This window comes from Hemicordylus capensis, chromosome 3 (genome assembly GCF_027244095.1).
Source record: "Hemicordylus capensis ecotype Gifberg chromosome 3, rHemCap1.1.pri, whole genome shotgun sequence".
NCBI classification, from domain to species: domain Eukaryota; kingdom Metazoa; phylum Chordata; class Lepidosauria; order Squamata; family Cordylidae; genus Hemicordylus; species Hemicordylus capensis.
This window is the reverse complement of record NC_069659.1, coordinates 147,090,258-147,105,810: the sequence shown is the minus strand read 5'-3', so window position 1 is coordinate 147,105,810 and position 15,553 is coordinate 147,090,258.

Below are 15,553 nucleotides of genomic sequence, written 5' to 3'. Positions count from 1 at the left end.
TTAAGTGATAGTACTAACATTATTAGCATTTTAGATTGTCATTGTTTTTAGTTGTTGAATCATTTAATTGTTCTGAATATGTTATCTTGTGATGTTCTCTCTTAGGGTCTTTTGCTGACCTCCATGTGTTGTTCATCCACAGTATTCTCCCCTCCCTTTTCCCCAAGGTGGGCCTCAGAATGCTGGCAGAGAGGGGCCAAAAGGGAGTGACCCCCAGTTCCATTCGTCTGTTCGCCTCACAGACCTGCTAGGGTTTCTCAGTCTCTCTGCCCTCTTTACGGATCCCAGGGCTCTTGACAAGTGGAGCCCTCCCCGTAGACTGGCCCTTCATCATCGGCCAGCATAGCATCCAACATCCTGTGCAAGTCTTGTGAGATCTTGGTGGTCTTGAGATCCCGTGCCAAGATCTCACGATAGTTTGTCGGGTTTCTCCAAGATCCCATCCCTTAAGGACAGGTTCTCTTCCAACCACTCCAAGGGCCAGCAGAGGGAATCAACCGGGCAGGATGTGCCAATTCCCTCGTCTTGAGGGGCTCTTTGACCTGATGTGGTGACAGAGGGGCAAGGTTCTTCAAGCATCCCCATCGACCACACCGGTTCAGTTGCCTCAACCTCTGCCATGCCCTCACATATCTATTGGATGTCACATCTGTGTGTTTTTTGGCTATGCATGTTTTGTCTGGTAACTGATTGCAATAAAGATGCTATTGAGACCTAAGCCACATTGTTACATTCTCCTTCTCTAGCCCACGCACCATCAACCATCTAGTGGAGCCTCCACTCACACAGTGAGTGTTGTAGTTGAAATAAAGGAAGCAATGTACAAACATTTTAAGTGCCATTAGTCTTAACTCGAGTGTCTTAAGTCAAGGCCTCCCTGTACTCCTATATTTGCTGCTGTTTGAGGCACTAGAGCAACAGTGTTCTGTATCTGTGATGCTTCTATATTTTATATCAATCTTTTCTACTCTGTTTAATATGCAGTAGAAAACTAGCATTCACCTTTTTCATCTCTTTGGATGTAATTACCTATTAAATATTTAGTGTTTTGGATAATTCTTATTCTGTACATCATGAGCAGGAATATTCATAAAGAAATCATTCATTCATTCATTCATTCGATTTCTATACCGCCCTCCCAAAAATGGTTCAGGGTGGTTTACACAGAGAAATAACAAACAAATAAGGTGGATCCCTATCCCCAAAGGGCTCACAATCTAAAAAGAAACACAAGATAGACACCAGCAACAGTAACTGGAGGTACTGTGCTGGGGGTGGATAGTAGGGGTGTGCAATTCGGATTTTCTGTGTTTCGATTTGTAACTGAATCAAAACAACCCTGATTCGATTTGGATCTGAATCTGACCCATCAGAATCACCCCAAATTCGATTCGGATCCGAATTGTGGCTGATCTGAATCAGTTGGGCAAAGGGCTGGTCATGTAGGTTTCAGCAGCCCCATAACTGCACTTGGGGGGTGCTGGGGTGGCCCAGAGTGAGTGGTGGTGTAGTGAACAGAGGGTGCCAGCCACCCCCATGGATTTCTAGCCCATGGGGTTCAGGGTTCTGTTGTTTCTGAGGTGTTCTGAGTGTAGAGTCTATGGTAGCAAATGAGATTTTCAATACAAGCCATGAATCCACTCTCATTTGCTACCATAGAATACACTCAGACCACCTCAGAAACAACAGAACCCTGTACCCCATGGGTTAGCAACCCCATGGGAGTGGCTGGCACCCTATGTGCACTACACCACCACTCACTCTGGGCCACCAAGTGCACTTATGGGGCTGCTGAAACCTCCATTATACCTTATAGGAAAAAACCTTAAAGATGAGTAAACTTCAACTATTCACCAAAAAACAGCCCTTTGCCCAATCCCTCTGCAATTTGGGTGGTAGCCTCCACCCATTAGGCACTACCACCTCACCACACTCTTCCACCCCAGATCCCACTTTATGCCCCAAATCTGCCTCAAAGACACTAAACCTTCAACAATTCACCAAAAATCAGCCCTTTGTCCAATTCCTCTGCAATTTAGGTGGTAGCCTTTACCCATTAGGCACTTAACTTAAACTGAGTAGTACCTCACTGCCTTGCGGGTGGGAGTGGGGTGTAGTTGGCACATGGCAGTTGACAATTGGCACTGTCTAAAAGACAGTCAAAATGAATAGAAGAAATGAAGGTGTGTAATGAATCCTCATAAGGATTCATTGAGTGAAAGTTATTATACACCAAAGAATCCGAACACTTGAAAAATAGTAACCACACATTTTGCTCCATAACTCCACTTCTATAAGGGCTAGAGCTAAGCTTTTTTTTTTAAATGAAGGCTGGGAATCTGGGGGAATTAGTAGGACAGATCCGAAACCTGAATCGATTCGAATCGAATCAGCCGCTATTCGATTTGTATCTGAATCTAACCAATGGACCACAGGGGTGATTCGTTTTGTCTCCGAATCACCCGAATCAGCGAGATTCAAGTATAAATCAATTTGTATCCGAATCGATTTGCACATCCCTAGTGGATAGAGCCAGTTACTCTCCCCCTGCTAAATAAAGAGAATCACCACATTAAAAGGTGCCTCTTTGCAAAGTTAGCAGGGATTCAACAGAAGACATTAGTCTTATTTTTATGGTCTTCACAATACTATGGTATTAAGGGAAATAAAGAGGAAGAAAGGTCAAATAATACCTTTCCCAAAAATGGGTGAGAAAAGAGTACCAAACTTAGAAAATATGTTAAACAGCACCAGATTAACCTAGTAGCAAAAATAGCATTTGCTATGGGCCCCGCATTTTTGAGGGCCCTGCACGAAATGTTTGCAAGCTTTTCTCCTATTCCTATAACCTCCTCTCGTGTCTGGAGATCTCTCCTCCTCTCTGCTTATGCGATCCACCCTGGGCGGGAAAAGAGTCGTTGCGGTCTTAGTGCTCACCAGTCACCCAGCCCTTGCAGTTTCACGCATTCCTCTTGAAGGGGTAGTTCGCTTTTCTGCCCAGGCAGTGCTCCAAATGGCGAAAAGCCGGGGCTTGAAGCAGCCCGAAGGAAATCGCCTGTCCATTGGTTCTGGAAAATTCTTGTCACGCTCACTCTAGGGCCCTTTTATAACATATGCTACAGGCCCCGCACTAGCTTAATCCGGCCCTGATGTTAAAAAGTGTTGGGGTTTGTGATTATTTAGCAACGTCCAAGGAAGCTACCACTCCAGTTACAGAGAAGTTTAGTTGTTGTGGCTATTTAAACAACACAAATGGAGATCACTGTAGAGTCTAAGTTACTTAATTAATTTATTGGTGAAATACTTTTGAGACAGGGAAGACCTATCCTATCTATCAACTACATAATAGTAAGGGGGGAAGAGAGAGAGAGAGAGAGAGAGAGAGAGAGAGAGAGAGAGAGAGATATGTCTCCATCTTCTCTCTAGGAGGAAAGTAAGAGGACTGACTCAACACAGGAAGTACCTGAGGAGTCAAAGCAGGAGTCATGGAGTAGAGGCAAGGAGGGACAGGTAAGGAGATGCTCACTAACTACCTCTACTCCCAATGCCCCTAGTGGTTATTAGGATAGTTGATGAAAACAGTCAATGCACTGGAATTCCATATCCAATGCTACTATCTCTTCAGTTGGGCAGTATTATTTATTATTAATTATTATTATTATTATTTTACATTTATATCCTGCTCTTCCTCCAAGGAGCCCAGAGTAGTGTACTACATACTTGAGTTTCTCCTCACAACAACCCTGTGAAGTAGGTTAGGCTGAGAGAGAAGTGCCTGGCCCAGAGTCACCCAGCTAGTATCATGGCTGAATGGGGATTTGAACTTGGGTCTCCTTGGTCCTAGTCCAGCATTCTAACCACTACACCACGCTGGCTCCAACTTGGCTTGTATTCCAACTTGACAACCCCTTTGTAGTGAATTAACGCCTTTGTCTTAGAGCAGCTCACATGAAGGGGGGAAATGCTGAATCACCCCTGGCAAGCTGCCTGGCTAGGCTTCTCCTAATATATATTTCTGGTAGAATTACAATGCTGCCACAACTACCCCTCTTATCGACAGAGCTTGAACCACCCTGGGCTTGGGGTGGAATCCCAGGGGAAACTCTCTTTATTTTGCTATTGGATTAAAAAAACAAATACCTTTCACATGTATGCCTACATGGGATGAGAAAAAGCTGATAGCTGTTGAGCACTTGAGGATGCTTTTGTGCCAGAGAAATCTCCCTTCTGCCCCACTTTCCCTGAGTTAAAAACCAATAGTGAGAGCCTTGTAAATAGTGAGATGCTTGTAAATAGTGAGAGGCTTGTAAAAAGAAAAGAACAAAAAACAAAAACAAAAAACAAAACAGTTTTATTCAATTACTAGACTCCCTCTGTTTGAGGCTTCTAGCTTTCTTAGATACACTCAAAAATGCTTAGTAGGTTACATACTTAGTAGACCACTGTGAACACCTCAGTTCTGGCTCAGGCTGTGCAGCCTCTTCTGAATCTGTAGCCACTTCTGATTCTGGCATAGATTCTTTAGATTCACTGTCTGGCTCTAGCTTCATGAGTGTCCACTTACATGGTTCCTCTTTCACCTGGAACTCTGGCACAAGTTCTGATATATCACCTCTAGTTGGCCCTTGTCTCTCATCATAATACACCACATTGCAAATTCGGATCTCTCCACTTGCAGGATCAAGGATTCTGAATCCTTTTTGGCCAGTTGCATATCCAACCAAAACTCCCAGTTCACTTCTGCAATTGAGTTTAGTTCTCTTGGCTTTTGGGACATATGTATAAACTTTTGATCTAAATACTCTGATATGGTTTAGAGAAGGCTTGCACCCATGCCATAGTTCAAATGGTGTCTTGTTTATTGCTTTGGTTGGCAATCTGTTTTGCAAGTAATTTGCAGTCATCACTACTTCTCCCCAGAATTTATTTGCCAAGCCTGCATCATGTAACATGCATGTGGTCATTTCTAGTAGAGAACAATTATTTGTGATGATTCCCACGGAGGTTGTGGAGGAAGATTCCTCAGATGAAGACCCAGAGCAGGGGGAGCAGGTTGAAACTCCAGTTGACTCAGCAGAGCTAGAACTGACAGCCCTGCAGGCCCCTCTGCCTCCTTCCCTCCCACCTCCTGATGACGTCTCCGAGGAAGTGTGGTGGTCCACATGCACTGGAGGATCATGATAAAGATCAGGTCTCAATTTGTTATAATTGTATTTATTTATTTATTTATTTAGTGCATTTATATACCACTCCATACAAAAAAGTCCCTGGTCAGTTCACAATAGAAAACCAATTAAAACATTAACATAGTTATAATAAAAAAACCTCTAAAACAGAAGTTTTTAAACTATAAACTAAAAGCTTGACTAAATAGATATGTTTTTAGATCCTTCTTAAAAACATTCAGAGAAGGGGAAACTCTAATTACATTAGGAAGCATGTTCCAGAGTCCTGGGGCAATTCGGTTTCGAGTCGCCACCAACTGAGCCCAGTGGCAACTGCAACTGGACCTCCCCAGATGATCTTAACAGGTGGTGGGGTTGATGAAGAAGGTGGCGCTCTCTTAAATACCTTGGACCCAAACCATTTAGGGCTTTATAGGTAAGAACCAGCACTTTGTATTTCACCCAGAAAATTCTTTTTAAATGAGTGTAATGTGATCTCTTCGGGCAACCCCAGAGACCAACCTGGCTGCTGCATTCTGTACTAACTGCAGCTTCCCATCTACATACAAAGGCAGCCCAACATAGAGTGCATTGCAGTAATTGAATCTAGATGTTACCAGCATATGCACCACTGTTTTAAGGTCATTTATCTCCAAAAATGGAAGTAGCTGGTGAATCAACCAAAGCTGATACAAAGCACTCCTGGCCACTGTGTCAACTTGAGAAATCAGGGAGAGGTCTGGGTCCAGAAGGACTCCCAGACTATGTGCCTGCTCTTTCTGAGGGAGTGCAACCCCATCCAGAACCAGCAAATCTAAACCACTCCCTAAGTCTCGACATCCCACAATGAGTACCTCCATCCTGCTTGGATTCAGCCTCAGTTTGTTCTTCCTTATCCAGCCCATTACTGCCTCCAGGCAGGCATTTAGGTAAGTTAGGCCATTTCCTGATGACGTTGACATGGAGAAATAGATTTGGATGTCATCAGCATAACACCCAGCACCACCACTGATAACATCCAGCACCAAATCCTCCGATGATCTCCCCAGCAGTTTCACGTAGATGTTAAAAAGCATTGGAGATAGTATGGAGCCTTGCGGGACTCCATACCAGAGCTCTTGTTTTGAAAAGCAACAGTCTCCAAGTGACACCACCTGGAACCTACTCAAGAGGTAGGAGCAGAACCACTTAAAATTCGTGCCTCCCAATTCCAACCCCTTCAGACGCACCAGAAGGATACCATTGTTGATGGTATTGAAAGCCACCAAGAGATTCTAAAGGGTCAATGGAGGCACACTCCCCCTTTCAATTCTTAATTAGAGCTCATCCAACAAGCTTAAAGATCATCCAGCAATTTTTTGGGCAGATCATCCTAATAGGTCCTTCAACTCTGAGGAGGAGTTGAGGTTGCGAATCCAACCTTAACCAGATGGTGGTCTGTCCATGACACAAGAGTCCCCACCGATGGAACACCTTCCTGATCCGAGCAAAAAAGCAAACTGAGAGTCTGACAGAAGTGTGCGTTGCAAGACCACCTGGGATAGGCCCCTAGTTGCCATGGCTGCTATGAACTCCTGAGCTGATCCTGACAAATTGGTTCCAGATTGAACATTAAAGTCCCTCAGAACTACCAGTCTGTGGAGGGAACCATACCCCTGGTTTTAGAAGATGTCCTGTGGTTAAGCGGGCCTGAGAAATCCAATCCCTTCGGATCACTCAGAGGTTCTCCTATGCTATGGCAGTTAAGAAACATAAGGAATTGGATGTGCAGGAGAAGAGTAAGGAAACACAAGAGGGGATTCCTGTTCCTTCTGGAGATAATTTTTATAATCCCTGCAATCTCTCCATATGGTTCCCCAGTTTAAGTTTTGGGGTGTAATTTTTGATTCTAAAATGAGCTGGGCTCCATATGTAAAGTATTTACTCAGCAGGTGCAAACCATGGGATCTCTGGGAGTACTTGTGGGGAAGACCAGAAGACCTTATTGTCATTTTACTGGAGCTTGGCCAGACCAATTATGGAATATGGCGGTCAGGCCTATATATTTGCGCCTAGTTCCACTCTCCAGAAGTTGGATATTGTCCAGAATAAAGCCCTTTGTATAGTAAGTGGAGCTTTTGCCACTACTTCCTGTATTATAGTTCAGAGTGTTGTTACTGAATAGTCGGGGGAATTGTGTCATTTGGCTTTAGACCTTTCTGCATGGGAAAGATTACGTAGGCTCCCCAATGGATCAACTGGTTCCATTTATGATCCCAATTGGGAGTTGGAAGACCCTCATAGGGCAGACTACATGAGCTTACCTCATGTGTTGTGGATTAGGTTGTGACAAACTTGATACCTTTGAGGGTGGATATGAACAAAATTTGGTCTTCTCCTGTTTTGATTTGTTACCCTCCAGTAATTACATTAGTAGGCCCACAAGGAAGGACCCTAAGGCCAGTAATTCACTGATGACTAAGCGTACTATGTTGGAACTTCCATCTGTACAAGACTGGTGCAATGTATATACTGATGGCACTCAGACAGTACAGGGAGACAGGGTTTCCGCTGCATTCGTTGTTCCTGAGTTGGGAATTAAGAAGAGCTACTGACTAAATGACAGGTTGAGTATTATGTCAGCTGAATTGATTGCTATTACGTTGGCCCTGGAATATGCTGAGGAAACGTCCCATTTGTATTGCTAGGAATTCAGAACGGGGGTTTGGAGTGGGCACCTTCCTTGGTTGGTGAAATTTGAAATCTTAATAACATTTTATTTATTATTATTTATTTATTTATTCGATTTTTAGATCGCTATTTTACAAAATAGCTCAGGGCGGTTCACAAACATCAAAGACCCTTTAACAATTTAAGAGCACTGGAAGGCCAGGCCGAACAGGTAGGTCTTTAGGGCTCTCCTAAATTCCAATAAAGAATTCAAATTACGGATGTTTGCAGGGAGCTCATTCCACAGTCCAGGAGCGGCCACAGAGAAGGCAGACGAGCTGGTGGCAACTGGAACTTGACCTCCTCAGATGATCTTAGCGTGCGGTGGGGATCAGACCGAAGAAGGCGCTCTCTAAGGTAACCTGGACCTAAGCCATTCAGGGTTTTAAAGGTAATAACCAGCACTTTGTATTTTGCTCGGAAACATATCGGCAACTAGTGCAGCTGTTTCAAAACAGGCACAATATGGTCTCTCCGGGTTGCCCCAGAGACCAGCCTTGCTCCGCATTTTGAACTAACTGAAGTTTCCGAACTACATACAAAGGCATCCCCATGTAAAGCGCATTACAGTAGTCAAGCCTGGAGGTTACCAGCTGTTGCACCACTGTTCTGAGGTCATCCTCCTCTAGGAATGGACACAGCTGTCGAATCAGCCTAAGCTGATAAAAAGCACTCCTGGCCACAGCCTCCACCTGAGATACCAGAGTGAGGCCTGGATCCAGGAGTACCCCCAAGCTGCATACCTGCTCCTTCCGGGGGAGTGTAACCCCATCCAGCACAGGGAGATCTAACTCATCCCTCAGATTCTGAGCCCCTACAATGAGCACCTCCGTCCTGCTTGGATTCAGTTTCAATTTGTTATCCCTCATCCAGCCCATTACTGCCTGTAATGGATTACAAATGGATTTTGAGATCCATTTTCTAATAAAATTGTGACGGATTTCTGTTCATGTGGGGATCATGGGAAATGAAGAGGCTGACTATACGGCCAAGGAAGCCTTGGGGAAGGAGTCCATTGATTTTGAATTTTCACTGTCCGAGATAAGAGTCAACATGTGAAGCTGCTGAAAACTGAATGGAAGCATAGGTGGGACACAGACTGTACAAGACATCATTTTTATTAAATTTTTCCAAACCTCCCAGAAATGAATTGCCTGGTCACATTTCACAGAACTTGGCAAGTTGCTACTCTAAGAATACCGTCTGTACACTGGTCTGCGTGAAAAACTGTTTTCACTTGGTAAAGTGGAGGATACCTTGTGCTCCATATGTGGCCTCCCTGAAACTGCTGATCATGTCCTATGGGAATGTGGGAGATACTGCGAAGATCACATTACAATTTTTGAGACTCTGAAATTATTGGGCTTTTGGGACAGTTTTTAGTGCCAGGGAGGTTCAGAACTGAGTCTTAAGTCCTTGTGGGATTTTCTTTGTGATTTGAATGTATGTGAAAGACTTTTAACAGTGGTCTTGAACTATCTGTAGTTTCTTGGCAGATATGGTCCTTATTGGGCTGCTACATCAATAAACCCTCAAAAGAAGCAGAAGCAAATGACATAATGGCGCCAACTAACAGAGAACAGGACTATTCAATGCTTCAGGAAAGAGCAGGTGTCTTTCCCTAGCAGGTGCAGGCATCCTTCTGCCAATAGAAAGGTGAGATTGGCCGCACCAATAAGAACAGCCAGAAGCATAGATGAACCAAGCCGGAGAACAGATCTTTATACCTATACCCAGCTTCCAAAGTGGTGGGAGAACTGTGAAGAAATGTAGATTCCGCTTTGAGTCTTCGCACTTGGCTTTCTCAGATAACACGAGATTCGGTCCTTACAGCAGACTATTCAAGGGAGAAGGGCAGGGTGCGACTACAGTATTGATATGGGATCTGAGTGGGTGTTTAGTTGAAATTTCTTTTGTAGGGTGTTAGCTGTATTACAGATATTTGAAGAATTATGCCACCTAATGGCACAGCGGGGAAATGCTTAACTAACAAGCAGAAGGTTGCTGGTTCGAATCCCTGCTGGTACTATATCAGGCAGCAGCGATATAGGAAGATGCTAAATAAAAGGCATCATCTCATACTGCGTGGGAGGAGGCAATGAATAAGATTTCTTTATCAGGAGAGGAGAGCTGGTCATGTGGTAGCAAGCATGACTGTTGCATATGAATGGGAGACTTGATGTGTAAGCACTGCAAGATATTCCCCAGGGGATGAAGCTGCTCTGGGAAGAGCGGAAGGTTTCAAGTTCCCTCCCTGGCTTCTCCAAGATAGGAAAAGATTTTTATTTTTTTTAATAGGACAAGATTTTTTTTTATTGAACCAACAAACTACCAAAGCATACAGTAGGGCTGAGAGAGATTCCTGCCTGCAACCTTGGAGAAGCCGCTGCCAGTCTGTGAAGACAATACTGAGTTAGATAGACCAATGGTCTGACTCAGTATATGGCAGTTTCCTATGTTTCTAAGCAAAGTCTGGTTTTTAGTGTAGCTTTGCTCGAAGTTTATCAGCTTTAAACCTAGCAACTTATTATCCTGTGACTTACTTCCTTGATGCACAAAACAAGTAAAACTTTACAGCCATCATGTAATGAAGAGTATCAAATATTTCAGAATTTAACTGGAATATTAAGTACTGAGTCTCGTATCCTGTGCTTTTATATGGGTATTGCATGCATAATATTGTATACTAGTATTTTTAAGCCCGTTATAATAACGGGCGCTAGGTTTTCTTTCTGTGTGTCTGCATTTCTTGCATTTTCTTACTGTTATTGCTATTTATTTCCCTCTCTTTCTCTTTTTTATTTCATTTATGCAGCCTGTTTTCCCGCCCTTGGTTGGAAAGGGGGGGGGATTTTCTCACTATGTGATTGGTTGGCCGGGGAAAGGGAAAGGGAATGGCGGCTGTAGTCCACTCCAGGAGCTGGGCTTGCAGATAACTTGGATTGTGCTTGTTTAACTGTGTGGGCTGGCCGCCCGCCCTCCCAGCTGTTGTTCAAAAGTAAGGGACAAATAGACCCATGTAGTTGCGGCCGCCGCCCGCGCGCCCTCCAAGCTGTTTTTTGACACACACACCCCACGTTTAAGGGCCAAATTGGCCCAGGCACTTGCACTTGCCCCTGCGGCCGCGGCCCGCCCGCCCGCCCTCCCAGCTTCCAAGACCTCTACATCCCCGGGCCACGTCCTTTGCCCGAACACAGTTGCTATTTAGAGAAGGAGAGATGAGCTCGCATGCAGAGCTCCTATCTCTTTAAAGGCTCTTCCCAAACTGGCGCTTTGGGCGCAAAGGACACCTTGCATCCTTTGCGCCCAAAGCACCAGTTCGGGAAGAGCCTTTAAAGAGATAGGAGCTCTGCATGCGAGCTCCTCTCTCCTTCTCTAAAGAGCAAATGTGTTCGGGCAAAGGACGTGGCCCGGGGATGTAGAGGTCTTCTAAGGGTAAGGAGATCTCAGCAGCTGGGAGGGTGGGCGGGTGGTTGGCGGCAACAGTCGCGGGGGCCTTTACATGGGCCGTTTTGGCCCTTAATCATGGGGGGGGGTTAAGAAAGGTGGACTCGGGGAGCTGGGAGGGTGGGTGGGCGGCGGCGGCAGCCGCGGGAGCAATTACATGGGTCTATTTGTCCCTTTGTCCCTTAATCTTCATCAACATGGCTGCCCGTGTCTGGCGGCCGTATCTTTTTCGGCAGTTCTGAGCATGCACTCTGCGCATGCTCAGAACTGCCGAAAAAGACATGGGCGCACAGGATCACACACAGGGCTTTTATTATATAGGATATCTACAATATGCCTCCAAGACTTCTATTATGGTGAATATTTATGTACTACTTATCAAAAAAGTTCTCAAATGAGTTCACACAGAAAAATAATCAGATCCCTTTTCCTGAGAAATGTATTCTTAAGATGAAATTGACAGTTTGCAAACAAAAAGTGAATGAACTGCATTCATAAGAAGTTATCTGTTTGTTTGGAAGCTCTGCAGACAGATTTCCTAAGCCACAAACAGCCTGTATAATTATGAGTAGGCAACAACCTTGGCTAGGGATATTGCATCCTATTTTATAATTGTGCTAATTATAAAACAGTCAAAGTGAATACTCCCTGCAATTAGCTTATATTTATGAAACTGCACGCAACTTTTAAAGTTGTTTTTAAAACTGTCATACCTGAGTGCAAACAAAGCTCAATCAGGCTGGCTTACTAGGCCAAAGCCATATATCTTTTGGCATATATATTACTTAAAAATATACCTTAAATAAGGTTCTGAGGAAACCCATAGTTATAGGAATTTCAGAAGCTGCCTTATACCATCTGTCCATCTTGCTCTATATTGTCTACACCAACTAGCAGCAGCACTCCAAGGTTTCAGACAGTAATCATTCTCTGCCCTACCTGGTGTTGGCAGGGATTGAACCTGGGATCCTCTACATGCAAAGCAGATGCTCTACCATTGAACTACAGCTCAAGTATTCATGAATGGAGATCAGTTGGTTTGCTGATGCAACTCATGAAATTTTAGTAAAAACTCTTCTCACAACTATGCACACATTTATTTTAGCAGCAGTGGATTGGAAAGTTAACCTGTGATCTGTGGAAAGTTAACATGTGACCATCTGGTGTCTTTGGGAACTGGATTCCAAAGCTGCAGCACCACCGCATAGAAAGTCCTGCCCTACCAGCTCCACCTCCAGACCCCACAAGATTTCATTTCATGTAGAAAATCTTTAAAAAGGCTTTTCCAGCAGATACTAAAGAATGAAAGTTCATATAGGAAAAGAAACAGCTATTTTATACATTCTAACCAACATTTTGACTAGACTAGGCTAGACAGTGTATCACCTCATAGAATTTCTAGTGCTAGTTTTTCCCTCCCATGCGTGAACAATGTATTCACACAAAGCAAAATATTTGGCACATTCCATCATTGTGGTGGTTCAGTTTCAGGTTTAAGTGTGCATGTTTGTGTATATGAAAGATGAACAGCAGGTTCAAAGCCTACTCTTCACAATGTACAAGCAGTGGCTCTTTAGACTGGACTTTTAGGCAGATGTCCAGTCCCCTGCAGGCCTAGGGGGCCCTCCAAATACTGAGCAGACCACTAATTTAAGTGGCAGGATTGGCCTTTAGTTCCAGGCTCCAAAATTACCTAGGTACACCTCTGTGTACAAGATTAAACCGGGGGCGGGGGGGAGTGTGCTGTATGTATGTGCTGCAGACATAATGTATCTTGATTTCAGTAAAGCATTTCAGAGTCTCCCATGATATTTTTGTTGACAAGATGTAAACTACGAGTAATGGAGATAAAAACCCCTTCTTGGTTCCAATTCTCACATACCAGTTTAGGGAGGGAAGGGGGAGTGGGGTCATGAGAGAAATAACAAGTTGTTCTAGTAAGAACTAATCAGGCTACTTTCCTTTCATTGTCTCTACATCTGGACTAAATCTGGTGCAAATCAAGGTCCACAAGTTAAATCTGTTGCATCTCAAGCGTTCATGCATCTGCCATCTTGGATTGGGGTGCATGACATCATTACAGACTACACCACCGAGGTGTCCCTGTGTGTGTCTCACTACAACTGTACCAAATTTGGTTCACATTGGTTAGACAGTCTTCAAATTCGTGAAATGCTCATCAAAAGTTCACACGTCCACCATCTTGGATTGGGGTGGATGACATCATCACAAACGACACCACTGGGCATCCTTGCATCCATACAGCTGTAGCAAATTTGGTTCAAATTGGTTAGAATGTCCACAAGTTAGTGCACTTGCACCTCAAAACTGTAAAGCACCTAGAAGAACAAGCCCTGCTGGGAGTGAGCCAGCATGGCTTCCGCAAAGGTAAATCTTGCCTCACCAACCTTTTGGACTTCTTTGAGAGTGTCAACAAGTGTGTGGATCAAGGTGATCCAGTTGACATAGTCTACCTGGACTTCCAAAAAGCTTTTGACAAAGTTCCTCATCAAAGACTCCTGAGGAAACTTAGCTGTCATGGGATAAAGGGACAAGTACATGTGTGGATTGCTAACTGGTTGAAAGACAGGAAACAGAGGGTAGGTATAAATGAAGAGTTTTCACAATGGAGGGAAGTAAGACGTTGGGTCCCCCAGGGATCTCTACTGGGACCGGTGCTTTTTAATTTATTCATAAATGATCTAGAATCAGGGGTAAGCAGCGATGTGGCCAAATTTGCAGATGATACCAAACTCTTCTGGGTAGTGAAATCCCAAACGGATTGTGAGCAGCTCCAAAAGGATCTCTCCAAACTGGGGGAGTGGGCGACAAAATGGCAAATGTGGTTCAATGTTAGCAAGTGTAAAGTGATGCACATTGGGACGAAAACCCCCAACTTCAAGTATATGCTGATGGGATCCGAGCTGTCGGTGACGGATCAGGAGAGGGATCTTGGGGTTGTGGTGGACAGCTCGTTGAAAGTGTCAACTCAATGTGCGGCAGCTGTGAAAAAGGCCAATTCCATGCTAGGGATCATTAGAAAGGGGATTGAAAATAAAACGGCTAACATTATAATGCCCTTATACAAAACTATGGTGCGACCACACTTGGAGTACTGCGTACAATTCTGGTCACCACATCTTAAAAAGGACATTGTTGAACTGGAGAAGGTACAGAAGAGGGCAACCAAGATGATCAGGGGCCTAGAGCACCTTTCTTATGAGGCAAGACTACAACACCTGGGGCTTTTTAGTTTAGAAAAAAGACGACTGCGGGGAGACATGATAGAGGTCTATAAAATCATGCATGGTGTGGAGAAAGTGGAAAGAGAGAGAGATTCTTTTCCCTCTCACACAACACTAGAACCAGGGGTCACTCCATGAAATTGATTGCCAGGAGGTTGAGGACCAACAAACAGAAGTACTTTTTCACACAATGCATGATCCACTTGTGGAACTCTCTGCCACAGGACGTGGTGACAGCCAACAACCTGGATGGCTTTAAGAGGGGTTTGGATGACTTCATGGAGGAGAGGTCTATCAATGGCTACTAGTTGGAGGGCTGTGGGCCACCCCCAGCATCAAGGGCAGGGTGCCTCTGAGTACCAGTTGCAGGGGAGTAATGGCAGGAGAGAGGGCACGCCCTCAACTCCTGTCTGTGGCTTCCAGCAGCATCTGGTGGGCCACTGTGCGAAACAGGATGCTGGACTAGATGGGCCTTGGGCCTGATCCAGAAGGGCTGTTCTTACGTTCTTAAAGTTTGTGTCCACCATCTTGAATTGGGATGGATGACATCGTCACAATCTACGCCGTCGAGGTGTCGCTATATGTCCTTACAGCTGTAGCAAATTTGGTTCAAAACAGTTAAGCGGTTCACAAGTAAGCCCACGTGCCTCAAAAGTTTACACGTTCGTCATCTTGGATCAGCATAGATGAAATCATCACAAACTATGCCACTGAGGTGTCTCTGTGTTGGAGGTGTCACTGCAGCTGTACCCAATTTGGAGCAAATGGGTTAAACAGTGCACTAATTAGCCAGCTTGTACCTCAGATGTTCATGTGGCCATCCTGAATTGGAGTGGATGACATCATCACACACCATGCCATTTGGACATCCCTATGTGTCCCTACAGCTGCAGCAAATTTGGTTCAAATCGGTTAAGTGGTTCACAAGTTAGCCCACTTGTGCCTCAAACATTTACGCATCCATCTTGGATCGGGGTGGATGACATC